This window comes from Pelobates fuscus, chromosome 1, assembly GCF_036172605.1.
Source record: "Pelobates fuscus isolate aPelFus1 chromosome 1, aPelFus1.pri, whole genome shotgun sequence".
NCBI classification, from domain to species: Eukaryota; Metazoa; Chordata; class Amphibia; order Anura; family Pelobatidae; genus Pelobates; species Pelobates fuscus.
In genome coordinates, this window is record NC_086317.1 from 122,400,271 (window position 1) to 122,423,416 (window position 23,146).

A 23,146-nucleotide genomic window follows, 5' to 3' on the forward strand; every position below is an offset into this window, starting at 1 on the left:
TAAATATTTTGATGAAAAAATTTTTTTTCTTAAAATACAATTTTCAAATTGAGGACATGATGTTAGTCATGATTCTGAAAATATATTACCATTCAAGATTTTTAAAGGGGGCACCAGGATTTGAACCTGAGACCTCTTCATCTGCAGTCAAATGCTCTACCACTGAGCTATACCCCCAATTTGGCATGTTTTTATTACTTTTGGTTTCCCCCCAATATAATTTAAGAATGTATTTATTTGTTTTTCTTAATTTAGGTTCTCTTGACGGCCTCCTGCTGGTCATTAGCGGAACTCACAAAATCGACAGAAATGAGTAAATTCTGCTCTTTGATTTAGAATCGAGAGGAAGATTTCTTCAAATGAGAGGAAAATGTGTCCATTCTCCACCAGCATCTAGCAGAAATTTGTAACACTACAACATGTTGCACTGAAATAAAAATCTGTTACTTTTCAAGGAACAGTATGGTAGATTTCATCATATGAGTAGGAAATAAATATTTTGATGAAAAAAATGTTTTTCTTTAAATACAATTTTCAAATTGATGACATGATGTTAGTCATGATTCTGAAAATATATTACCATTCAAGATTTTTAAAGGGGGCACCAGGATTTTAACCTGAGACCTCTTGATCTGCAGTGAAATACTCTACCACTGAGCTATACCCCCAAATTAGCATGTTTTGATTACTTTTGATTTCCCCCCAATATAATTTAAGAATGTATTTATTTGTTTTTCTTAATTTAGGTTCTCTTGACGGCCTCCTGCTGGTCATTAGCAGAACTCATAAAATCGACAGAAATGAGTAAATTCTGCTCTTTGATTTAGAATCGAGAGGAAGATTTCTTCAAATGAGAGGAAAATGTGTCCATTCTCCACCAGCATCTAGTAGAAATTTGTAACACTATAACATGTTGCACTGAAATTAAAATCTGTTACTTTTCAAGGAACAGTATGGTAGATTTCATCATACGAGTAGGAAATAAATATTTTAAAGACAAAATGTTTTTTCTTAAAATACACTTTTCAAATTGAGGACATGATGTTAGTCATGATTCTGAAAATATATTACCATTCAAGATTTTTAAAGGGGGCACCAAGATTTGAAGCTGAGATCTCTTGATCTGCAGTCAAATGCTCTACCACTGAGCTATACCCCCAATTTGGCATGTTTTGATTACTTTTGATTTCCCCCCAATATAATTTAAGAATTTATTTATTTGTTTTTCTTAATTTAGGTTCTCTTGACGGCCTCCTGCTGGTCATTAGCAGAACTCATAAAATATACAGAAATGAGTAAATTCTGCTCTTTGATTTAGAATCGAGAGGAAGATTTCTTCAAATGAGAGGAAAATGTGTCCATTCTCCACCAGCATCTAGTAGAAATTTATAACACTATAACATGTTGCACTGAAATAAAAATCTGTTACTTTTCAAGGAACAGTATGGTAGATTTCATCATACGAGTAGGAAATAAATATTTTGATGAAAAAAAATTTTTTCTTTAAATACAATTTTCAAATTGAGGACAAGATGTTAGTCATGATTCTGAAAATATATTACCATTCAAGATTTTTAAAGGGGGCACCAGGATTTGAACCTGAGACCTCTTGATCTGCAGTCAAATGCTCTACCACTGAGCTATACCCCCAAATTAGCATGTTTTGATTACTTTTGATTTCCCCCCCATATAATTTAAGAATGTATTTATTTGTTTTTCTTAATTTAGGTTCTCTTGACGGCCTCCTGCTGGTCATTAGCAGAACTCACAAAATCGATAGAAATGAGTAAATTCTGCTCTTTGATTTAGAATCGAGAGGAAGATTTCTTCAAATGAGAGGAAAATGTGTCCATTCTCCACCAGCATCTAGCAGAAATTTGTAACACTACAACATGTTGCACTGAAATAAAAATCTGTTACTTTTCAAGGAACAGTATGGTAGATTTCATCATACGAGTAGGAAATAAATATTTTGATGAAAAAATTTTTTTTCTTTAAATACAATTTTCAAATTGAGGACATGATGTTAGTCATGATTCTGAAAATATATTACCATTCAAGATTTTTAAAGGGGGCACCAGGATTTGAACCTGAGACCTCTTTATCTGCAGTCAAATGCTCTACCACTGAGCTATACCCCCAATTTGGCATGTTTTTATTACTTTTGGTTTCCCCCCAATATAATTTAAGAATGTATTTATTTGTTTTTCTTAATTTAGGTTCTCTTGACGGCCTCCTGCTTGTCATTAGCAGAACTCACAAAATCGACAGAAATTAGTAAATTCTGCTCTTTGATTTAGAATCGAGAGGAAGATTTCTTCAAATGAGAGGAAAATGTGTCCATTCTCCACCAGCATCTAGTAGAAATTTGTAACACTATAATATGTTGCACTGAAATAAAAATCTGTTACTTTTCAAGGAACAGTATGGTAGATTTCATCATACGAGTAGGAAATAAATATTTTGATGAAAAAAATGTTTTTCTTAAAATACAATTTTCAAATTGAGGACATGATGTTAGTCATGATTCTGAAAATATATTACCATTCAAGATTTTTAAAGGGGGCACCAGGATTTGAGTTATACCCCCAAATTGGCATGTTTTGATTACTTTTGATTTCCCGCCCATATAATTTAAGAATGTATTTATTTGTTTTTCTTAATTTAGGTTCTCTTGACGGCCTCCTGCTGGTCATTAGCAGAACTCACAAAATCGACAGAAATGAGTAAATTCTGCTCTTTGATTTAGAATCGAGAGGAAGATTTCTTCAAATGAGAGGAAAATGTGTCCATTCTCCACCAGCATCTAGTAGAAATTTGTAACACTATAATATGTTGCACTGAAATAAAAATCTGTTACTTTTCAAGGAACAGTATGGTAGATTTCATCATACGAGTAGGAAATAAATATTTTGATGAAAAAAATGTTTTTCTTAAAATACAATTTTCAAATTGAGGACATGATGTTAGTCATGATTCTGAAAATATATTACCATTCAAGATTTTTAAAGGGGGCACCAGGATTTGAGTTATACCCCCAAATTGGCATGTTTTGATTACTTTTGATTTCCCGCCCATATAATTTAAGAATGTATTTATTTGTTTTTCTTAATTTAGGTTCTCTTGACGGCCTCCTGCTGGTCATTAGCAGAACTCACAAAATCGACAGAAATGAGTAAATTCTGCTCTTTGATTTAGAATCGAGAGGAAGATTTCTTCAAATGAGAGGAAAATGTGTCCATTCTCCACCAGCATCTAGTAGAAATTTGTAACACTATAATATGTTGCACTGAAATAAAAATCTGTTACTTTTCAAGGAACAGTATGGTAGATTTCATCATACGAGTAGGAAATAAATATTTTGATGAAAAAAATGTTTTTCTTAAAATACAATTTTCAAATTGAGGACATGATGTTAGTCATGATTCTGAAAATATATTACCATTCAAGATTTTTAAAGGGGGCACCAGGATTTGAGTTATACCCCCAAATTGGCATGTTTTGATTACTTTTGATTTCCCGCCCATATAATTTAAGAATGTATTTATTTGTTTTTCTTAATTTAGGTTCTCTTGACGGCCTCCTGCTGGTCATTAGCAGAACTCACTAAATCGACAGAAATGAGTAAATTCTGCTCTTTGATTTAGAATCGAGAGGAAGATTTCTTCAAATGAGAGGAAAATGTGTCCATTCTCCACCAGCATCTAGTAGAAATTTATAACACTATAACCTGTTGCACTGAAATAAAAATCTGTTACTTTTCAAGGAACAGTATGGTAGATTTCATAATACGAGTAAGAAATAAATATTTTGATGAAAAAATGTTTTTTCTTAAAATACAATTTTCAAATTGAGGACATGATGTTAGTCATGATTCTGAAAATATATTACCATTCAAGATTTTTAAAGGGGGCACCCGGATTTGAACCTGAGACCTCTTGATCTGCAGTCAAATGCTCTACCACTGAGCTATACCCCCAAATTGGCATGTTTTGGTTACTTTTGATTTTCCCCCAATATAATTTAAGAATGTATTTATTTGTTTTTCTTAATTTAGGTTCTCTTGACGGCCTCCTGCTGGTCAATCGACAGAAATGAGTAAATTCTGCTCTTTGATTTAGAATCGAGAGGAAGATTTCTTCAAATGAGAGGAAAATGTGTCCATTCTCCACCAGCATCTAGTAGAAATTTGTAACACTACAACATGTTGCACTGAAATAAAAATCTGTTACTTTTCAAGGAACAGTATGGTAGATTTCATCATACGAGTAGGAAATAAATATTTTGATGAAAAAAATTTTTTTCTTTAAATACAATTTTCAAATTGATGACATGATGTTAGTCATGATTCTGAAAATATATTACCATTCAAGATTTTTAAAGGGGGCACCAGGATTTGAGTTATACCCCCAAATTGGCATGTTTTGATTACTTTTGATTTCCCCCCAATATAATTTAAGAATGTATTTATTTGTTTTTCTTAATTTAGGTTCTCTTGACGGCCTCCTGCTGGTCATTAGCAGAACTCATAAAATATACAGAAATTAGTAAATTCTGCTCTTTGATTTAGAATCGAGAGGAAGATTTCTTCAAATGAGAGGAAAATGTGTCCATTCTCCACCAGCATCTAGTAGAAATTTAAAACACTATAACATGTTGCACTGAAATAAAAATCTGTTACTTTTCAAGGAACAGTATGGTAGATTTCATCATACGAGTAGGAAATAAATATTTTGATGAAAAAATTTTTTTTCTTTAAATACAATTTTCAAATTGAGGACAAGATGTTAGTCATGATTCTGAAAATATATTGCCATTCAAGATTTTTGAAGGGGGCACCAGGATTTGAACCTGAGACCTCTTGATCTGCAGTCAAATGCTCTACCACTGAGCTATACCCCCAATGTGGCATGTTTTTAATACTTTTGATTTCCCCCCAATATAATTTAAGAATGTATTTATTTGTTTTTCTTAATTTAGGTTCTCTTGACGGCCTCCTGCTGGTCATTAGCAGAACTCATAAAATCAACAGAAATTAGTAAATTCTGCTCTTTGATTTAGAATCGAGAGGAAGATTTCTTCAAATGAGAGGAAAATGTGTCCATTCTCCACCAGCATCTAGTAGAAATTTATAACACTATAACATGTTGCACTGAAATAAAAATCTGTTACTTTTCAAGGAACAGTATGGTAGATTTCATCATAAGAGTAGGAAATAAATATTTTGATGAAAAAATTTTTTTTCTTAAAATACAATTTTCAAATTGAGGACATGATGTTAGTCATGATTCTGAAAATATATTACCATTCAAGATTTTTAAAGGGGGCACCCGGATTTGAACCTGAGACCTCTTGATCTGCAGTCAAATGCTCTACCACTGAGCTATACCCCCAATTTGGCATGTTTTTATTACTTTGGATTTCCCCCCAATATAATTTAAGAATGTATTTATTTGTTTTTCTTAATTTAGGTTCTCTTGACGGCCTCCTGCTGGTCATTAGCAGAACTCACAAAATCGACAGAAATGAGAAATTCTGCTCTTTGATTTAGAATCGAGAGGAAGATTTCTTCAAATGACAGGAAAATGTGTCCATTCTCCACCAGCATCTAGTAGAAATTTATAACACTATAACATGTAGTACTGAAATAAAAATCTGTTACTTTTCAAGGAACAGTATGGTAGATTTCATCATACTAGTAGGAAATAAATATTTTGATGAAAAAATGTTTTTTCTTAAAATACAATTTTCAAATTGAGGACATGATGTTAGTCATGATTCTGAAAATATATTGCCATTCAAGATTTTTAATGGGGGCACCAGGATTTGAACCTGAGACCTCTTGATCTGCAGTCAAATGCTCTACCACTGAGCTATACCCCCAAATTGGCATGTTTTGTTTACTTTTGATTTCCCCCCCCCATATAATTTAAGAATGTATTTATTTGTTTTTCTTAATTTAGGTTCTCTTGACGGCCTCCTGCTGGTCATTAGCAGAACTCACAAAATCGATAGAAATGAGTAAATTCTGCTCTTTGATTTAGAATCGAGAGGAAGATTTCTTCAAATGAGAGGAAAATGTGTCCATTCTCCACCAGCATCTAGTAGAAATTTGTAACACTATAACATGTTGCACTGAAATAAAAATCTGTTACTTTTCAAGGAACAGTATGGTAGATTTCATAATACGAGTAAGAAATAAATATTTTGATGAAAAAATGTTTTTTCTTAAAATACAATTTTCAAATTGAGGACATGATGTTAGTCATGATTCTGAAAATATATTACCATTCAAGATTTTTAAAGGGGGCACCCGGATTTGAACCTGAGACCTCTTGATCTGCAGTCAAATGCTCTACCACTGAGCTATACCCCCAAATTGGCATGTTTTGGTTACTTTTGATTTTCCCCCAATATAATTTAAGAATGTATTTATTTGTTTTTCTTAATTTAGGTTCTCTTGACGGCCTCCTGCTGGTCAATCGACAGAAATGAGTAAATTCTGCTCTTTGATTTAGAATCGAGAGGAAGATTTCTTCAAATGAGAGGAAAATGTGTCCATTCTCCACCAGCATCTAGTAGAAATTTGTAACACTACAACATGTTGCACTGAAATAAAAATCTGTTACTTTTCAAGGAACAGTATGGTAGATTTCATCATACGAGTAGGAAATAAATATTTTGATGAAAAAAATTTTTTTCTTTAAATACAATTTTCAAATTGATGACATGATGTTAGTCATGATTCTGAAAATATATTACCATTCAAGATTTTTAAAGGGGGCACCAGGATTTGAGTTATACCCCCAAATTGGCATGTTTTGATTACTTTTGATTTCCCCCCAATATAATTTAAGAATGTATTTATTTGTTTTTCTTAATTTAGGTTCTCTTGACGGCCTCCTGCTGGTCATTAGCAGAACTCATAAAATATACAGAAATTAGTAAATTCTGCTCTTTGATTTAGAATCGAGAGGAAGATTTCTTCAAATGAGAGGAAAATGTGTCCATTCTCCACCAGCATCTAGTAGAAATTTAAAACACTATAACATGTTGCACTGAAATAAAAATCTGTTACTTTTCAAGGAACAGTATGGTAGATTTCATCATACGAGTAGGAAATAAATATTTTGATGAAAAAATTTTTTTTCTTTAAATACAATTTTCAAATTGAGGACAAGATGTTAGTCATGATTCTGAAAATATATTGCCATTCAAGATTTTTGAAGGGGGCACCAGGATTTGAACCTGAGACCTCTTGATCTGCAGTCAAATGCTCTACCACTGAGCTATACCCCCAATGTGGCATGTTTTTAATACTTTTGATTTCCCCCCAATATAATTTAAGAATGTATTTATTTGTTTTTCTTAATTTAGGTTCTCTTGACGGCCTCCTGCTGGTCATTAGCAGAACTCATAAAATCAACAGAAATTAGTAAATTCTGCTCTTTGATTTAGAATCGAGAGGAAGATTTCTTCAAATGAGAGGAAAATGTGTCCATTCTCCACCAGCATCTAGTAGAAATTTATAACACTATAACATGTTGCACTGAAATAAAAATCTGTTACTTTTCAAGGAACAGTATGGTAGATTTCATCATAAGAGTAGGAAATAAATATTTTGATGAAAAAATTTTTTTTCTTAAAATACAATTTTCAAATTGAGGACATGATGTTAGTCATGATTCTGAAAATATATTACCATTCAAGATTTTTAAAGGGGGCACCCGGATTTGAACCTGAGACCTCTTGATCTGCAGTCAAATGCTCTACCACTGAGCTATACCCCCAATTTGGCATGTTTTTATTACTTTGGATTTCCCCCCAATATAATTTAAGAATGTATTTATTTGTTTTTCTTAATTTAGGTTCTCTTGACGGCCTCCTGCTGGTCATTAGCAGAACTCACAAAATCGACAGAAATGAGAAATTCTGCTCTTTGATTTAGAATCGAGAGGAAGATTTCTTCAAATGACAGGAAAATGTGTCCATTCTCCACCAGCATCTAGTAGAAATTTATAACACTATAACATGTAGTACTGAAATAAAAATCTGTTACTTTTCAAGGAACAGTATGGTAGATTTCATCATACTAGTAGGAAATAAATATTTTGATGAAAAAATGTTTTTTCTTAAAATACAATTTTCAAATTGAGGACATGATGTTAGTCATGATTCTGAAAATATATTGCCATTCAAGATTTTTAATGGGGGCACCAGGATTTGAACCTGAGACCTCTTGATCTGCAGTCAAATGCTCTACCACTGAGCTATACCCCCAAATTGGCATGTTTTGTTTACTTTTGATTTCCCCCCCCCATATAATTTAAGAATGTATTTATTTGTTTTTCTTAATTTAGGTTCTCTTGACGGCCTCCTGCTGGTCATTAGCAGAACTCACAAAATCGATAGAAATGAGTAAATTCTGCTCTTTGATTTAGAATCGAGAGGAAGATTTCTTCAAATGAGAGGAAAATGTGTCCATTCTCCACCAGCATCTAGTAGAAATTTGTAACACTATAACATGTTGCACTGAAATAAAAATCTGTTACTTTTCAAGGAACAGTATGGTAGATTTCATCATAAGAGTAGGAAATAAATATTTTGATGAAAAAATTTTTTTTCTTAAAATACAATTTTCAAATTGAGGACATGATGTTAGTCATGATTCTGAAAATATATTACCAGTCAAGATTTTTAAAGGGGGCACCCGGATTTGAACCTGAGACCTCTTGATCTGCAGTCAAATGCTCTACCACTGAGCTATACCCCCAATTTGGCATGTTTTTATTACTTTGGATTTCCCCCCAATATAATTTAAGAATGTATTTATTTGTTTTTCTTAATTTAGGTTCTCTTGACGGCCTCCTGCTGGTCATTAGCAGAACTCACAAAATCGACAGAAATGAGAAATTCTGCTCTTTGATTTAGAATCGAGAGGAAGATTTCTTCAAATGACAGGAAAATGTGTCCATTCTCCACCAGCATCTAGTAGAAATTTATAACACTATAACATGTAGTACTGAAATAAAAATCTGTTACTTTTCAAGGAACAGTATGGTAGATTTCATCATACTAGTAGGAAATAAATATTTTGATGAAAAAATGTTTTTTCTTAAAATACAATTTTCAAATTGAGGACATGATGTTAGTCATGATTCTGAAAATATATTGCCATTCAAGATTTTTAATGGGGGCACCAGGATTTGAACCTGAGACCTCTTGATCTGCAGTCAAATGCTCTACCACTGAGCTATACCCCCAAATTGGCATGTTTTGTTTACTTTTGATTTCCCCCCCCCATATAATTTAAGAATGTATTTATTTGTTTTTCTTAATTTAGGTTCTCTTGACGGCCTCCTGCTGGTCATTAGCAGAACTCACAAAATCGATAGAAATGAGTAAATTCTGCTCTTTGATTTAGAATCGAGAGGAAGATTTCTTCAAATGAGAGGAAAATGTGTCCATTCTCCACCAGCATCTAGTAGAAATTTGTAACACTATAACATGTTGCACTGAAATAAAAATCTGTTACTTTTCAAGGAACAGTATGGTAGATTTCATCATACGAGTAGGAAATAAATATTTTGATGAAATTTTTTTTTTCTTAAAATACAATTTTCAAATTGAGGACATGATGTTAGTCATGATTCTGAAAATATATTACCATTTAAGATTTTTAAAGGAGGCACCAGGATTTGAACCTGAGACCTCTTTATCTGCAGTCAAATGCTCTACCACTGAGCTATACCCCCAATTTGGCATGTTTTTATTACTTTTGGTTTCCCCCCAATATAATTTAAGAATGTATTTATTTGTTTTTCTTAATTTAGGTTCTCTTGACAGCCTCCTGCTGGTCATTAGCAGAACTCACAAAATCGACAGAAATGAGTAAATTCTGCTCTTTGATTTAGAATCGAGAGGAAGATTTCTTCAAATGAGAGGAAAATGTGTCCATTCTCCACCAGCATCAAGTAGAAATTTGTAACACTATAACATGTTGCACTGAAATAAAAATCTGTTACTTTTCAAGGAACAGTATGGTAGATTTCATCATACGAGTAGGAAATAAATATTTTGATTAAAAATTTTTTTTTCTTAAAATACAATTTTCAAATTGAGGACATGATGTTAGTCATGATTCTGAAAATATATTACCATTCAAGATTTTTAAAGGGGGCACCAGGATTTGAGTTATACCCCCAAATTGGCATGTTTTGATTACTTTTGATTTCCCGCCCATATAATTTAAGAATGTATTTATTTGTTTTTCTTAATTTAGGTTCTCTTGACGGCCTCCTGCTGGTCATTAGCAGAACTCACAAAATCGACAGAAATGAGTAAATTCTGCTCTTTGATTTAGAATCGAGAGGAAGATTTCTTCAAATGAGAGGAAAATGTGTCCATTCTCCACCAGCATCTAGTAGAAATTTATAACACTATAACCTGTTGCACTGAAATAAAAATCTGTTACTTTTCAAGGAACAGTATGGTAGATTTCATAATACGAGTAGGAAATAAATATTTTGATGAAAAAATGTTTTTTCTTAAAATACAATTTTCAAATTGAGGACATGATGTTAGTCATGATTCTGAAAATATATTACCATTCAAGATTTTTAAAGGGGGCACCAGGATTTGAACCTGAGACCTCTTGATCTGCAGTCAAATGCTCTACCACTGAGCTATACCCCCAAATTGGCATGTTTTGATTACTTTTGATTTTCCCCCAATATAATTTAAGAATGTATTTATTTGTTTTTCTTAATTTAGGTTCTCTTGACGGCCTCCTGCTGGTCAATCGACAGAAATGAGTAAATTCTGCTCTTTGATTTAGAATCGAGAGGAAGATTTCTTCAAATGAGAGGAAAATGTGTCCATTCTCCACCAGCATCTAGTAGAAATTTGTAACACTACAACATGTTGCACTGAAATAAAAATCTGTTACTTTTCAAGGAACAGTATGGTAGATTTCATCATACGAGTAGGAAATAAATATTTTGATGAAAAAAATTTTTTTCTTTAAATACAATTTTCAAATTGATGACATGATGTTAGTCATGATTCTGAAAATATATTACCATTCAAGATTTTTAAAGGGGGCACCAGGATTTGAGTTATACCCCCAAATTGGCATGTTTTGATTACTTTTGATTTCCCCCCATATAATTTAAGAATGTATTTATTTGTTTTTCTTAATTTAGGTTCTCTTGACGGCCTCCTGCTGGTCATTAGCAGAACTCACAAAATCGACAGAATTGAGTAAATTCTGCTCTTTGATTTAGAATCGAGAGGAAGATTTCTTCAAATGAGAGGAAAATGTGTCCATTCTCCACCAGCATCTAGTAGAAATTTATAACACTATAACATGTTGCACTGAAATAAAAATCTGTTACTTTTCAAGGAACAGTATGGTAGATTTCATCATACGAGTAGGAAATAAATATTTTGATGAAAAAATTTTTTTTCTTTAAATACAATTTTCAAATTGAGGACAAGATGTTAGTCATGATTCTGAAAATATATTGCCATTCAAGATTTTTGAAGGGGGCACCAGGATTTGAACCTGAGACCTCTTGATCTGCAGTCAAATGCTCTACCACTGAGCTATACCCCCAATTTGGCATGTTTTTATTACTTTGGATTTTCCCCCAATATAATTTAAGAATGTATTTATTTGTTTTTCTTAATTTAGGTTCTCTTGACGGCCTCCTGCTGGTCATTAGCAGAACTCACAAAATCGACAGAAATGAGTAAATTCTGCTCTTTGATTTAGAATCGAGAGGAAGATTTCTTCAAATGACAGGAAAATGTGTCCATTCTCCACCAGCATCTAGTAGAAATTTATAACACTATAACATGTAGTACTGAAATAAAAATCTGTTACTTTTCAAGGAACAGTATGGTAGATTTCATCATACTAGTAGGAAATAAATATTTTGATGAAAAAATGTTTTTTCTTAAAATACAATTTTCAAATTGAGGACATGATGTTAGTCATGATTCTGAAAATATATTACCATTCAAGATTTTTAAAGGGGGCACCAGGATTTGAAGCTGAGACCTCTTGATCTGCAGTCAAATGCTCTACCACTGAGCTATACCCCCAATGTGGCATGTTTTTAATACTTTTGATTTCCCCCCAATATAATTTAAGAATGTATTTATTTGTTTTTCTTAATTTAGGTTCTCTTGACGGCCTCCTGCTGGTCATTAGCAGAACTCATAAAATCAACAGAAATTAGTAAATTCTGCTCTTTGATTTAGAATCGAGAGGAAGATTTCTTCAAATGAGAGGAAAATGTGTCCATTCTCCACCAGCATCTAGTAGAAATTTATAACACTATAACCTGTTGCACTGAAATAAAAATCTGTTACTTTTCAAGGAACAGTATGGTAGATTTCATCATACGAGTAGGTCATTAGCAGAACTCACAAAATCAACAGAAATGAGTAAATTCTGCTCTTTGATTTAGAATCGAGAGGAAGATTTCTTCAAATGAGAGGAAAATCTGTCCATTCTCCACCAGCATCTAGTAGAAATTTGTAACACTATAACATGTTGCACTGAAATAAAATCTGTTACTTTTCAAGGAACAGTATGGTAGATTTCATCATACGAGTAGGAAATAAATATTTTGATGAAAAAATGTTTTTTCTTAAAATACAATTTTCAAATTGAGGACATGATGTTAGTCATGATTCTGAAAATATATTGCCATTCAAGATTTTTAAAGGGGGCACCAGGATTTGAACCTGAGACCTCTTGATCTGCAGTCAAATGCTCTACCACTGAGCTATACCCCCAATTTGGCATGTTTCGATTACTTTTGATTTCCCCCCCAATATAATTAAGGAATGTATTTATTTGTTTTTCTTAATTTAGGTTCTCTTGACGGCCTCCTGCTGGTCATTAGCAGAACTCACAAAATCGACAGAAATTAGTAAATTCTGCTCTTTGATTTAGAATCGAGAGGAAGATTTCTTCAAATGAGAGGAAAATCTGTCCATTCTCCACGAGCATCTAGTAGAAATTTGTAACACTATAACATGTTGCACTGAAATAAAAATCTGTTACTTTTCAAGGAACAGTACGGTAGATTTCATCATACGAGTAGGTCATTAGCAGAACTCACAAAATCAACAGAAATTAGTAAATTCTGCTCTTTGATTTAGAATCGAGAGGAAGATTTCTTCAAATGAGAGGAAAATCTGTCCATTCTCCACCAGCATCTAGTAGAAATTTGTAACACTATAACATGTTGCACTGAAATAAAAATCTGTTACTTTTCAAGGAACAGTACGGTAGATTTCATCATACGAGTAGGAAATAAATATTTTGATGAAAATTTTTTTTTTCTTAAAATACAATTTTCAAATTGAGGACATGATGTTAGTCATGATTCTGAAAATATATCGCCATTCAAGATTTTTAAAGGGGGCACCAGGATTTGAACCTGAGACCTCTTGATCTGCAGTCAAATGCTCTACCACTGAGCTATACCCCCAATTTGGCAGGTTTCGATTAATTTTGATTTCCCCCCAATATAATTTAAGAATGTATTTATTTGTTTTTCTTAATTTAGGTTCTCTTGATGGCCTCCTGCTGGTCATTAGCAGAACTCACAAAATCGACAGAAATTAGTAAATTCTGCTCTTTGATTTAGAATTGAGAGGAAGATTTCTTCAAATGAGAGGAAAATGTGTCCATTCTCCACCAGCATCTAGTAGAAATTTATAACACTATAACATGTTGCACTGAAATAAAAATCTGTTACTTTTCAAGGAACAGTATGGTAGATTTCATCATACGAGTAGGTCATTAGCAGAACTCACAAAATCAACAGAAATGAGTAAATTCTGCTCTTTGATTTAGAATCGAGAGGAAGATTTCTTCAAATGAGAGGAAAATCTGTCCATTCTCCACCAGCATCTAGTAGAAATTTGTAACACTATAACATGTTGCACTGAAATAAAAATCTGTTACTTTTCAAGGAACAGTACGGTAGATTTCATCATACGAGTAGGAAATAAATATTTTGATGAAAAAAATTTTTTTCTTAAAATACAATTTTCAAATTGAGGACATGATGTTAGTCATGATTCTGAAAATATATTGCCATTCAAGATTTTTAAAGGGGGCACCAGGATTTGAACCTGAGACCTCTTGATCTGCAGTCAAATGCTCGACCACTGAGCTATACCCCCAATTTGGCATGTTTCGATTAATTTTGATTTCCCCCCAATATAATTTAAGAATGTATTCATTTGTTTTTCTTAATTTAGGTTCTCTTGACGGCCTCCTGCTGGTCATTAGCAGAACTCACAAAATCGACAGAAATTAGTAAATTCTGCTCTTTGATTTAGAATCGAGAGGAAGATTTCTTCAAATGAGAGGAAAATGTGTCCATTCTCCACCAGCATCTAGTAGAAATTTATAACACTATAACATGTTGCACTGAAATAAAAATCTGTTACTTTTCAATGAACAGTATGGTAGATTTCATTATACGAGTAGGAAATAAATATTTTGATGAAGAAATGTTTTTTCTTAAAATACAATTTTCAAATTGAGGACATGATGTTAGTCATGATTCTGAAAATATATTACCATTCAAGATTTTAAAAAGGGGCACCAGGATTTGAACCTGAGACCTCTTGATCTGCAGTCAAATGCTCTACCACTGAGCTACACCCCCAATTTGTAATGTTTTGATTACTTTTGATTCCCCCCCAATATAATTAAGGAATGTATTTATTTGTTTTTCTTAATTTAGGTTCTCTTGACGGCCTCCTGCTGGTCATTAGCAGAACTCACAAAATCGACAGAAATTAGTAAATTCTGCTCTTTGATTTAGAATCGAGAGGAAGATTTCTTCAAATGAGAGGAAAATGTGTCCATTCTCCACCAGCATCTAGTAGAAATTCATAACACTATAACATGTTGCACTGAAATAAAAATCTGTTACTTTTCAAGGAACAGTATGGTAGATTTCATCATACGAGTAGGTCATTAGCAGAACTCACAAAATCGACAGAAATGAGTAAATTCTGCTCTTTGATTTAGAATCGAGAGGAAGATTTCTTCAAATGAGAGGAAAATCTGTCCATTCTCCACCAGCATCTAGTAGAAATTTGTAACACTATAACATGTTGCACTGAAATAAAAATCTGTTACTTTTCAAGGAACAGTATGGTAGATTTCAACATACGAGTAGGAAATAAATATTTTGATGAAAAAATGTTTTTTCTTAAAATACAATTTTCAAATTGAGTACATGATGTTAGTCTTGATTCTGAAAATATATTACCATTCAAGATTTTTAAAGGGGGCACTAGGATTTGAACCTGAGACCTCTTGATCTGCAGTCAAATGCTCTACCACTGAGCTATACCCCCAATTTGGCATGTTTTGATTACTTTTGATTTCCCCCCAATATAATTTAAGAATGTATTTATTTGTTTTTCTTAATTTAGGTTCTCTTGACGGCCTCCTGCTGGTCATTAACAGAACTCACAAAATCGACAGAAATTAGTAAATTCTGCTCTTTGATTTAGAATCGAGAGGAAGATTTCTTCAAATGAGAGGAAAATGTGTCCATTCTCCACCAGCATCTAGTAGAAATTTGTAACACTATAACATGTTGCACTGAAATAAAAATCTGTTACTTTTCAAGGAACAGTATGGTAGATTTCATCATACGAGTAGGTCATTAGCAGAACTCACAAAATCAACAGAAATGAGTAAATTCTGCTCTTTGATTTAGAATCGAGAGGAAGATTTCTTCAAATGAGAGGAAAAATCTGTTACTTTTCAAGGAACAGTATGGTAGATTTCATCATACGAGTAGGTCATTAGCAGAACTCACAAAATCAACAGAAATGAGTAAATTCTGCTCTTTGATTTAGAATCGAGAGGAAGATTTCTTCAAATGACAGGAAAATGTGTCCATTCTCCACCAGTATCTAGTAGAAATTTATAACACTATAACATGTAGTACTGAAATAAAAATCTGTTATTTTTCAAGGAACAGTATGGTAGATTTCATCATACGATTAGGAAATAAATATTTTGATGAAAAAAATTTAATTCTTAAAATACAATTTTCAAATTGAGGACATGATGTTAGTCATGATTCTGTAAATATATTGCCATTCAAGATTTTTAAAGGGGGCACCAGGATTTGAAGCTGAGACCTCTTAATCTGCAGTCAAATGCTCTACCACTGAGCTATACCCCCAATTTGGCATGTCTTTAATACTTTTGATTTCCCCCCAATATAATTTAAGAATTTATTTATTTGTTTTTCTTAATTTAGGTTCTCTTGACGGCCTCCTGCTGGTCATGAGCAGAACTCATAAAATCAACAGAAATTAGTAAATTCTGCTCTTTGATTTAGAATCGAGAGGAAGATTTCTTCAAATGAGAGGAAAATGTGTCCATTCTCCACCAGCATCTAGTAGAAATTTGTAACACTATAACATGTTGCACTGAAATAAAAATCTGTTACTTTTCAATGAACAGTATGGTAGATTTCATTATACGAGTAGGAAATAAATATTTTGATGAAAAATTTTTTTTTCTTTAAATACAATTTTCAAATTGAGGACATGATGTTAGTCATGATTCTGAAAATATATTGCCATTCAAGATTATTAAAGGGGGCACCAGGATTTGAACCTGAGACCTCTTGATCTGCAGTCAAATGCTCTACCACTGAGCTACACCCCCAATTTGTAATGTTTTGATTACTTTTGATTCCCCCCCCCCAATATAATTAAGGAATGTATTTATTTGTTTTTCTTAATTTAGGTTCTCTTGACGGCCTCCTGCTGGTCATTAGCAGAACTCACAAAATCGACAGAAATTAGTAAATTCTGCTCTTTGATTTAGAATCGAGAGGAAGATTTCTTCAAATGAGAGGAAAATGTGTCCATTCTCCACCAGCATCTAGTAGAAATTTGTAACACTATAACATGTTGCACTGAAATAAAAATCTGTTACTTTTCAAGGAACAGTATGGTAGATTTCAACATACGAGTAGGAAATAAATATTTTGATGAAAAAATGTTTTTTCTTAAAATACAATTTTCAAATTGAGTACATGATGTTAGTCTTGATTCTGAAAATATATTACCATTCAAGATTTTTAAAGGGGGCACCAGGATTTGAACCTGAGACCTCTTGATCTGCAGTCAAATGCTCTACCACTGAGCTACAACCCCAATTTGGCATATTTTTTGATTACTTTTGGTTTCCTTAAAATACAATTTTCAAATTGAGGACATGATGTTAGTCATGATTCTGAAAATATATTGCCATTCAAGATTTTTAAAGGGGGCACCAGGATTTGAACCTGAGACCTCTTGATCTGCAGTCAAATGCTCTACCACTGAGCTATACCCCCAATTTGGCATGTTTTGATTACTTTTGATTTCCCCCCAATATAATTTAAGAATGTATTTATTTGTTTTTCTTAATTTAGGTTCTCTTGACGGCCTCCTGCTGGTCATTAGCAGAACTCACAAAATCGACAGAAATTAGTAAATTCTGCTCTTTGATTTAGAATCGAGAGGAAGATTTCTTCAAATGAGAGGAAAATCTGTCCATTCTCCACCAGCATCTAGTAGAAATTTGTAACACTATAACATGTTGCACTGAAATAAAAATCTGTTACTTTTCAAGGAACAGTATGGTAGATTTCATCATACGAGTAGGTCATTAGCAGAACTCACAAAATCAACAGAAATGAGTAAATTCTGCTCTTTGATTTAGAATCGAGAGGAAGATTTCTTCAAATGAGAGGAAAAATCTGTTACTTTTCAAGGAACAGTATGGTAGATTTCATCATACGAGTAGGTCATTAGCAGAACTCACAAAATCAACAGAAATGAGTAAATTCTGCTCTTTGATTTAGAATCGAGAGGAAGATTTCTTCAAATGAGAGGAAAATCTGTCCATTCTCCACCAGCATCTAGTAGAAATTTGTAACACTATAACATGTTGCACTGAAATAAAAATCTGTTACTTTTCAAGGAACAGTATGGTAGATTTCATCATACGAGTAGGTCATTAGCAGAACTCACAAAATCAACAGAAATGAGTAAATTCTGCTCTTTGATTTAGAATCGAGAGGAAGATTTCTTCAAATGAGAGGAAAAATCTGTTACTTTTCAAGGAACAGTATGGTAGATTTCATCATACGAGTAGGTCATTAGCAGAACTCACAAAATCAACAGAAATGAGTAAATTCTGCTCTTTGATTTAGAATCGAGAGGAAGATTTCTTCAAATGAGAGGAAAATCTGTCCATTCTCCACCAGCATCTAGTAGAAATTTGTAACACTATAACATGTTGCACTGAAATAAAAATCTGTTACTTTTCAAGGAACAGTATGGTAGATTTCATCATACGAGTAGGAAATAAATATTATGATGAAAAATTTTTTTTTCTTAAAATACAATTTTCAAATTGAGGACATGATGTTAGTCATGATTCTGAAAATATATTGCCATTCAAGATTTTTAAAGGGTGCACCAGGATTTGAACCTGAGACCTCTTGATCTGCAGTCAAATGCTCTACCACTGAGCTATACCCCAAATTTGTCATGTTTTGATTACTTTTGATTTCGCCCCAATATAATTAAGGAATGTATTTATTTGTTTTTCTTAATTTAGGTTCTCTTGACGGCCTCCTGCTGGTCATTAGCAGAACTCACAAAATCGACAGAAATTAGTAAATTCTGCTCTTTGATTTAGAATCGAGAGGAAGATTTCTTCAAATGAGAGGAAAATCTGTCCATTCTCCACCAGCATCTAGTAGAAATTTGTAACACTATAACATGTTGCACTGAAATAAAAATCTGTTACTTTTCAAGGAACAGTATGGTAGATTTCATCATACGAGTAGGTCATTAGCAGAACTCACAAAATCAACAGAAATGAGTAAATTCTGCTCTTTGATTTAGAATCGAGAGGAAGATTTCTTCAAATGAGAGGAAAAATCTGTTACTTTTCAAGGAACAGTATGGTAGATTTCATCATACGAGTAGGTCATTAGCAGAACTCACAAAATCAACAGAAATGAGTAAATTCTGCTCTTTGATTTAGAATCGAGAGGAAGATTTCTTCAAATGAGAGGAAAATCTGTCCATTCTCCACCAGCATCTAGTAGAAATTTGTAACACTATAACATGTTGCACTGAAATAAAAATCTGTTACTTTTCAAGGAACAGTATGGTAGATTTCATCATACGAGTAGGAAATAAATATTATGATGAAAAATTTTTTTTTCTTAAAATACAATTTTCAAATTGAGGACATGATGTTAGTCATGATTCTGAAAATATATTGCCATTCAAGATTTTTAAAGGGTGCACCAGGATTTGAACCTGAGACCTCTTGATCTGCAGTCAAATGCTCTACCACTGAGCTATACCCCAAATTTGTCATGTTTTGATTACTTTTGATTTCGCCCCAATATAATTAAGGAATGTATTTATTTGTTTTTCTTAATTTAGGTTCTCTTGACGGCCTCCTGCTGGTCATTAGCAGAACTCACAAAATTGACAGAAATTAGTAAATTCTGCTCTTTGATTTAGAATCGAGAGGAAGATTTCTTCAAATGAGAGGAAAATCTGTCCATTCTCCACCAGCATCTAGTAGAAATTTATAACACTATAACATGTTGCACTGAAATAAAAATCTGTTACTTTTCAAGGAACAGTATGGTAGATTTCATCATACGAGTAGGTCATTAGCAGAACTCACAAAATCAACAGAAATGAGTAAATTCTGCTCTTTGATTTAGAATCGAGAGGAAGATTTCTTCAAATGAGAGGAAAATCTGGCCATTCTCCACCAGCATCTAGTAGAAATTTGTAACACTATAACATGTTGCACTGAAATAAAAATCTGTTACTTTTCAAGGAACAGTACGGTAGATTTCATCATACGAGTAGGAAATAAATATTTTGATGAAAAAATTTTTTTTCTTAAAATACAATTTTCAAATTGAGGACATGATGTTAGTCATGATTCTGAAAATATATTGCCATTCAAGATTTTTAAAGGGGGCACCAGGATTTGATCTGCAGTCAAATGCTCTACCACCGAGCTATACCCCCAATTTGTCATGTTTTGATGAATTTTGATTTCCCCCCAATATAATTTAAGAATGTATTTATTTGTTTTTCTTAATTTAGGTTCTCTTGACGGCCTCCTGCTGGTCATTAGCAGAACTCACAAAATCGACAGAAATGAGTAAATTCTGCTCTTTGATTTAGAATCGAGAGGAAGATTTCTTCAAATGAGAGGAAAATCTGTCCATTCTCCACCAGCATCTAGTAGAAATTTGTAACACTATAACATGTTGCACTGAAATAAAAATCTGTTACTTTTCAAGGAACAGTATGGTAGATTTCAACATACGAGTAGGAAATAAATATTTTGATGAAAAAATGTTTTTTCTTAAAATACAATTTTCAAATTGAGTACATGATGTTAGTCTTGATTCTGAAAATATATTACCATTCAAGATTTTTAAAGGGGGCACCAGGATTTGAACCTGAGACCTCTTGATCTGCAGTCAAATGCTCTACCACTGAGCTATACCCCCAATTTGGCATGTTTTGATTACTTTTGATTTCCCCCCAATATAATTTAAGAATGTATTTATTTGTTTTTCTTAATTTAGGTTCTCTTGACGGCCTCCTGCTGGTCATGAGCAGAACTCATAAAATCAACAGAAAATCTGTCCACATGATGTTAGTCATGATTCTGAAAATATATTGCCATTCAAGATTTTTAAAGGGGGCACCAGGATTTGAACCTGAGACCTCTTGATCTGCAGTCAAATGCTCTACCACTGAGCTATACCCCCAATTTGGCATGTTTTGATTACTTTTGATTTCCCCCCAATATAATTTAAGAATGTATTTATTTGTTTTTCTTAATTTAGGTTCTCTTGACGGCCTCCTGCTGGTCATTAACAGAACTCACAAAATCGACAGAAATTAGTAAATTCTGCTCTTTGATTTAGAATCGAGAGGAAGATTTCTTCAAATGAGAGGAAAATGTGTCCATTCTCCACCAGCATCTAGTAGAAATTTGTAACACTATAACATGTTGCACTGAAATAAAAATCTGTTACTTTTCAAGGAACAGTATGGTAGATTTCATCATACGAGTAGGTCATTAGCAGAACTCACAAAATCAACAGAAATGAGTAAATTCTGCTCTTTGATTTAGAATCGAGAGGAAGATTTCTTCAAATGAGAGGAAAAATCTGTTACTTTTCAAGGAACAGTATGGTAGATTTCATCATACGAGTAGGTCATTAGCAGAACTCACAAAATCAACAGAAATGAGTAAATTCTGCTCTTTGATTTAGAATCGAGAGGAAGATTTCTTCAAATGACAGGAAAATGTGTCCATTCTCCACCAGCATCTAGTAGAAATTTATAACACTATAACATGTAATACTGAAATAAAAATCTGTTATTTTTAAATAAACAGTATGGTAGATTCTGAAAATATATTACCATTCAAGATTTTTAAAGGGGGCACCAGGATTTGAACCTGAGACCTCTTGATCTGCAGTCAAATGCTCTACCACTGAGCTATACCCCCAATTTGGCATGTTTTTGATACTTTTGATTTCCCCCCAATATAATTTGAGAATTTATTTATCTGTTTTTCTTAATTTAGGTTCTCTTGACGGCCTCCTGCTGGTCATTAGCAGAACTCACAAAATCGACAGAAATGAGTAAATTCTGCTTTTTGATTTAGAATCGAGAGGAAGATTTCTTCAAATGACAGGAAAATGTGTCCATTCTCCACCAGTATCTAGTAGAAATTTATAACACTATAACATGTAGTACTGAAATAAAAATCTGTTATTTTTCAAGGAACAGTATGGTAGATTTCATCATACGATTAGGAAATAAATATTTTGATGAAAAAAATTTAATTCTTAAAATACAATTTTCAAATTGAGGACATGATGTTAGTCATGATTCTGTAAATATATTGCCATTCAAGATTTTTAAAGGGGGCACCAGGATTTGAAGCTGAGACCTCTTAATCTGCAGTCAAATGCTCTACCACTGAGCTATACCCCCAATTTGGCATGTCTTTAATACTTTTGATTTCCCCCCAATATAATTTAAGAATTTATTTATTTGTTTTTCTTAATTTAGGTTCTCTTGACGGCCTCCTGCTGGTCATGAGCAGAACTCATAAAATCAACAGAAATTAGTAAATTCTGCTCTTTGATTTAGAATCGAGAGGAAGATTTCTTCAAATGAGAGGAAAATGTGTCCATTCTCCACCAGCATCTAGTAGAAATTTGTAACACTATAACATGTTGCACTGAAATAAAAATCTGTTACTTTTCAATGAACAGTATGGTAGATTTCATTATACGAGTAGGAAATAAATATTTTGATGAAAAATTTTTTTTTCTTTAAATACAATTTTCAAATTGAGGACATGATGTTAGTCATGATTCTGAAAATATATTGCCATTCAAGATTATTAAAGGGGGCACCAGGATTTGAACCTGAGACCTCTTGATCTGCAGTCAAATGCTCTACCACTGAGCTACACCCCCAATTTGTAATGTTTTGATTACTTTTGATTCCCCCCCCCCAATATAATTAAGGAATGTATTTATTTGTTTTTCTTAATTTAGGTTCTCTTGACGGCCTCCTGCTGGTCATTAGCAGAACTCACAAAATCGACAGAAATTAGTAAATTCTGCTCTTTGATTTAGAATCGAGAGGAAGATTTCTTCAAATGAGAGGAAAATGTGTCCATTCTCCACCAGCATCTAGTAGAAATTTGTAACACTATAACATGTTGCACTGAAATAAAAATCTGTTACTTTTCAAGGAACAGTATGGTAGATTTCAACATACGAGTAGGAAATAAATATTTTGATGAAAAAATGTTTTTTCTTAAAATACAATTTTCAAATTGAGTACATGATGTTAGTCTTGATTCTGAAAATATATTACCATTCAAGATTTTTAAAGGGGGCACCAGGATTTGAACCTGAGACCTCTTGATCTGCAGTCAAATGCTCTACCACTGAGCTACAACCCCAATTTGGCATATTTTTTGATTACTTTTGGTTTCCTTAAA

General features: G+C 32.9%; 24 non-coding genes across 24 annotated transcripts; all 24 read right to left on the reverse strand.

Annotated features, from left to right (window-relative positions):
• Positions 1 to 1,578: 1,578 nt before the first annotated feature.
• TRNAC-GCA (transfer RNA cysteine (anticodon GCA)) lies at positions 1,579 to 1,650 on the reverse strand. Its single transcript has one exon. It is a non-coding gene; the product is annotated as a tRNA-Cys (tRNA).
• A 2,257-nt stretch (positions 1,651 to 3,907) lies between these two features.
• On the reverse strand, positions 3,908 to 3,979 carry TRNAC-GCA (transfer RNA cysteine (anticodon GCA)). Its single transcript has one exon. It is a non-coding gene; the product is annotated as a tRNA-Cys (tRNA).
• Positions 3,980 to 4,830: 851 nt separating this feature from the next.
• Positions 4,831 to 4,902, reverse strand: TRNAC-GCA (transfer RNA cysteine (anticodon GCA)). Its single transcript has one exon. It is a non-coding gene; the product is annotated as a tRNA-Cys (tRNA).
• A 419-nt stretch (positions 4,903 to 5,321) lies between these two features.
• Positions 5,322 to 5,393, reverse strand: TRNAC-GCA (transfer RNA cysteine (anticodon GCA)). The gene has a single exon. It is a non-coding gene; the product is annotated as a tRNA-Cys (tRNA).
• A 418-nt stretch (positions 5,394 to 5,811) lies between these two features.
• On the reverse strand, positions 5,812 to 5,883 carry TRNAC-GCA (transfer RNA cysteine (anticodon GCA)). The gene has a single exon. It is a non-coding gene; the product is annotated as a tRNA-Cys (tRNA).
• A 421-nt stretch (positions 5,884 to 6,304) lies between these two features.
• TRNAC-GCA (transfer RNA cysteine (anticodon GCA)) lies at positions 6,305 to 6,376 on the reverse strand. The gene has a single exon. It is a non-coding gene; the product is annotated as a tRNA-Cys (tRNA).
• An 851-nt stretch (positions 6,377 to 7,227) lies between these two features.
• Positions 7,228 to 7,299, reverse strand: TRNAC-GCA (transfer RNA cysteine (anticodon GCA)). The gene has a single exon. It is a non-coding gene; the product is annotated as a tRNA-Cys (tRNA).
• Positions 7,300 to 7,718: 419 nt separating this feature from the next.
• Positions 7,719 to 7,790, reverse strand: TRNAC-GCA (transfer RNA cysteine (anticodon GCA)). The gene has a single exon. It is a non-coding gene; the product is annotated as a tRNA-Cys (tRNA).
• Positions 7,791 to 8,208: 418 nt separating this feature from the next.
• On the reverse strand, positions 8,209 to 8,280 carry TRNAC-GCA (transfer RNA cysteine (anticodon GCA)). The gene has a single exon. It is a non-coding gene; the product is annotated as a tRNA-Cys (tRNA).
• A 421-nt stretch (positions 8,281 to 8,701) lies between these two features.
• TRNAC-GCA (transfer RNA cysteine (anticodon GCA)) lies at positions 8,702 to 8,773 on the reverse strand. Its single transcript has one exon. It is a non-coding gene; the product is annotated as a tRNA-Cys (tRNA).
• Positions 8,774 to 9,191: 418 nt separating this feature from the next.
• On the reverse strand, positions 9,192 to 9,263 carry TRNAC-GCA (transfer RNA cysteine (anticodon GCA)). Its single transcript has one exon. It is a non-coding gene; the product is annotated as a tRNA-Cys (tRNA).
• A 1,360-nt stretch (positions 9,264 to 10,623) lies between these two features.
• Positions 10,624 to 10,695, reverse strand: TRNAC-GCA (transfer RNA cysteine (anticodon GCA)). The gene has a single exon. It is a non-coding gene; the product is annotated as a tRNA-Cys (tRNA).
• An 850-nt stretch (positions 10,696 to 11,545) lies between these two features.
• Positions 11,546 to 11,617, reverse strand: TRNAC-GCA (transfer RNA cysteine (anticodon GCA)). Its single transcript has one exon. It is a non-coding gene; the product is annotated as a tRNA-Cys (tRNA).
• A 1,118-nt stretch (positions 11,618 to 12,735) lies between these two features.
• On the reverse strand, positions 12,736 to 12,807 carry TRNAC-GCA (transfer RNA cysteine (anticodon GCA)). The gene has a single exon. It is a non-coding gene; the product is annotated as a tRNA-Cys (tRNA).
• Positions 12,808 to 13,436: 629 nt separating this feature from the next.
• Positions 13,437 to 13,508, reverse strand: TRNAC-GCA (transfer RNA cysteine (anticodon GCA)). The gene has a single exon. It is a non-coding gene; the product is annotated as a tRNA-Cys (tRNA).
• Positions 13,509 to 14,136: 628 nt separating this feature from the next.
• TRNAC-GCA (transfer RNA cysteine (anticodon GCA)) lies at positions 14,137 to 14,208 on the reverse strand. The gene has a single exon. It is a non-coding gene; the product is annotated as a tRNA-Cys (tRNA).
• A 419-nt stretch (positions 14,209 to 14,627) lies between these two features.
• On the reverse strand, positions 14,628 to 14,699 carry TRNAC-GCA (transfer RNA cysteine (anticodon GCA)). The gene has a single exon. It is a non-coding gene; the product is annotated as a tRNA-Cys (tRNA).
• Positions 14,700 to 15,327: 628 nt separating this feature from the next.
• Positions 15,328 to 15,399, reverse strand: TRNAC-GCA (transfer RNA cysteine (anticodon GCA)). The gene has a single exon. It is a non-coding gene; the product is annotated as a tRNA-Cys (tRNA).
• A 1,261-nt stretch (positions 15,400 to 16,660) lies between these two features.
• TRNAC-GCA (transfer RNA cysteine (anticodon GCA)) lies at positions 16,661 to 16,732 on the reverse strand. The gene has a single exon. It is a non-coding gene; the product is annotated as a tRNA-Cys (tRNA).
• A 604-nt stretch (positions 16,733 to 17,336) lies between these two features.
• On the reverse strand, positions 17,337 to 17,408 carry TRNAC-GCA (transfer RNA cysteine (anticodon GCA)). The gene has a single exon. It is a non-coding gene; the product is annotated as a tRNA-Cys (tRNA).
• Positions 17,409 to 20,546: 3,138 nt separating this feature from the next.
• On the reverse strand, positions 20,547 to 20,618 carry TRNAC-GCA (transfer RNA cysteine (anticodon GCA)). Its single transcript has one exon. It is a non-coding gene; the product is annotated as a tRNA-Cys (tRNA).
• Positions 20,619 to 20,810: 192 nt separating this feature from the next.
• On the reverse strand, positions 20,811 to 20,882 carry TRNAC-GCA (transfer RNA cysteine (anticodon GCA)). The gene has a single exon. It is a non-coding gene; the product is annotated as a tRNA-Cys (tRNA).
• A 677-nt stretch (positions 20,883 to 21,559) lies between these two features.
• Positions 21,560 to 21,631, reverse strand: TRNAC-GCA (transfer RNA cysteine (anticodon GCA)). Its single transcript has one exon. It is a non-coding gene; the product is annotated as a tRNA-Cys (tRNA).
• A 910-nt stretch (positions 21,632 to 22,541) lies between these two features.
• Positions 22,542 to 22,613, reverse strand: TRNAC-GCA (transfer RNA cysteine (anticodon GCA)). Its single transcript has one exon. It is a non-coding gene; the product is annotated as a tRNA-Cys (tRNA).
• Between the last annotated feature and the right edge of the window lie 533 nt (positions 22,614 to 23,146).